The sequence below is a fragment of the Nicotiana sylvestris genome, chromosome 8 (assembly GCF_000393655.2).
Source record: "Nicotiana sylvestris chromosome 8, ASM39365v2, whole genome shotgun sequence".
Taxonomy (NCBI): domain Eukaryota; kingdom Viridiplantae; phylum Streptophyta; class Magnoliopsida; order Solanales; family Solanaceae; genus Nicotiana; species Nicotiana sylvestris.
In genome coordinates this window covers 40,580,956-40,583,756 of record NC_091064.1, presented here as the reverse complement: position 1 = coordinate 40,583,756, position 2,801 = coordinate 40,580,956, and positions in this window count along the sequence as shown.

Below are 2,801 nucleotides of genomic sequence, written 5' to 3'. Positions count from 1 at the left end.
GGCATAGGCTTCTGAAAGATATACTTCAATGGATCCAAGCGAGATATGAGATAGGTAGTGTAAGATGACAAATAATGTTTCAGCTTCTGCGCCACCCAGGTTAGGGAACAACATGTCCTCTCAAGCTGAGTGTACTTGATCTCGTACAGTGTGAATTTCTTGCTGAGATAATATATGGCCTGCTCCTTCCTACTAGTGATATCATGTTGATCCAATACACAGCCGAATGAATTGTCCAATACTGTCAAATATAGAATCAAAGGTCGCCCTGGTTCTGGCGGGACCAACACGGGTGGGTTTGACAAATACCCCTTTATCTTATCAAATGCCTCCTGACATTCATTCGTCCACTTGACCACAACGTCTTTCTTTAACAGTTTGAAGATAGGCTCACAAGTTGTTGTGAGCTGAGCGATGAACCTGCTGATATAATTCAATCTCTCCAACAAACTCATCACCTCGGTCTTGTTCTTCGGAGGTGGCAATTCCTAGATGGCCTTAATTTTTGATGGGTCCAATTCAATACCCCGACGGCTGACTACGAACCCCAATAACTTTCCATACGGAACCCCGAACGCTTATTTGACAGGATTAAGCTTGAGATTGTACCTGCGAAGCCTTTGGAAGAACTTTCTCAGATCCCTGACATGGTCAGACTGTTTTCTAGACTTCACGATCACATCGTCCACGTACACCTCGATTTCCCGGTGTATTATATCGTGGAATATTGTTGCCATTGCCCTCATGTAGGTAGCCCCAGCATTTTTCAAACCAAATGGCATGACCCGATAGCAGTACGTTCCCCACGACGTGATGAATGTCGTCTTTTCTGCATCTTCCTCGTCCATTAAGATCTGATTATAACCCGCGTAACAATCCACAAAAGAACCAATATCATGTTTGGCGCAATTGTCAATCAAGATATGGATGTTCGGCAACGGGAAATTGTCTTTTGGACTTGCCTTGTTGAGATCCCGATAGTCAACACACACCCTGGTCTTGCCATCCTTCTTCGGTATAGGCACAACATTGGCTAACCAGGTAGGATACCGGGTGACCCAAATGACTTTGGCATCAAACTGCTTGGTGACCTCTTCCTTGATCTTCACACTCATATCCGTTTTGAACTTTCTCAGCTTCTATTGATAGGAGGGAATGTCGGGTCAGTGGACAACTTGTGAACCACTAAATCAGTGCTTAGACCCGGCATGTCGTCATAGGACCATGCAAAAACGTCTTTATATTCGAACAATGCATTAATGATCTCCTCCCTGAGTTGAGGTTCCAGATGGACACTTATTTTAGTTTCACGGACATTATCTTGGTCCCCTAGATTAACTGCTTCTATATCGTTCAAATTAGGTTTGGGCTTTCCCTCAAAATGACTTAGTTCCTTACTAATTTCTTCATAGACCTCATCATCCTCAAATTCCAACTCGTCATCATACTCAATTTCTTGTATTATTATTTCAGAGTTAGATTGCCTTTTAAAACTGGGCCGAAGATTCCTCACACATGTCATGTTATTGATATCAACATAAAAAGAACTGTACAAAAGAAGAAAATAAAATAAAATTAGAAATAATGAACGAAAAGGAACGATTGCATTTCATTAAATATAAAGATAACAGGGTTTTAACACATCCAACCGGACGGAACATAATATCTGAATTACAAACCCTGGAATAATCCAGACAACTAAAGAAAATCAAAACCCACTACCAAGACTCCCTCTAGATAGGAAGAGGAGTAGCTTCCCAGTTGTTGACTTTTGCACGTGGTCCCACAAATTGCACATCTGCCTTGCTGGACCCTTCCCCAGCCTGAACCATGTTGACCTCTGTGAATAACCTTTCGAACCCCTTCTCCAAGTCCCCATCAGCCCCAATCAGTGGTCCAGGGACTTTTAACAACAGTTGCTTTCTGATACCCGGCCTGACGAATGACCTAGACAGATGCGGGATTGGCTTTAGCAATGCACATGCTTTCTGTTTCATTTTTCTGGCTCTTCTCACATCTGCAATGGTAGGCTTGAACCCCAGACCAAAAGTATCTAGATTCTTTGGAAGAGAAACTGGCTACACAATACCCTGCAGAGATGCACCTAAACCCTTGCCCGGTACGAAACCATTTTTCAACATTTCAACAGCTACCATAACTGATGCCGTAGCTATCGTTGGAGTTGTAGCGCACTTTCCTTCCGGAATTTTCTCTACCGATACTGTGTCGAAAACCTGATAAACCCATGGTACCTTGCCATCGTCAACCTCTATGAACGGAACAATGGCACCATTGGGCACACACAAATTATCTTTGCCATGTACAACGATTTCCTGTTGATCCCATTCAAACTTGACCATTTGATGCAGAGTAGATGGGACTGCCTTGGCAACATGGATCTAGGGTCGTCCCAATAGCAGATTGTACAAGACAGCCACATCGAGCACCTGGAATTCCATGGTAAATTCAACTGGCCCTATTGTGCGCTCAAGCACTATGTCCCCGACTGAATCTTTCCCCCCACCGTCGAATCCCCGAACGCAAATACTGTTCTTGTGAATTCTTTCATCCTCCACTTGCAGCTTGTTCAATGTGGAGAGAGGACAAATGTTTGCGCTAGACCCGTTGTCAACCAGTACTCGAGTAACCACGAAGTCTTTGCATTTCACCGTCAGATAGAGGGCTTTATTGTGCTCGGTACCCTCCACGGGAAACTCATCATCGGAAAAAGTGACTCGGTTTACCTCAAATATCTTGTTAGCTATCTTTTCCAAGTGGTTTACTGAGATTTTGTCAGGAAC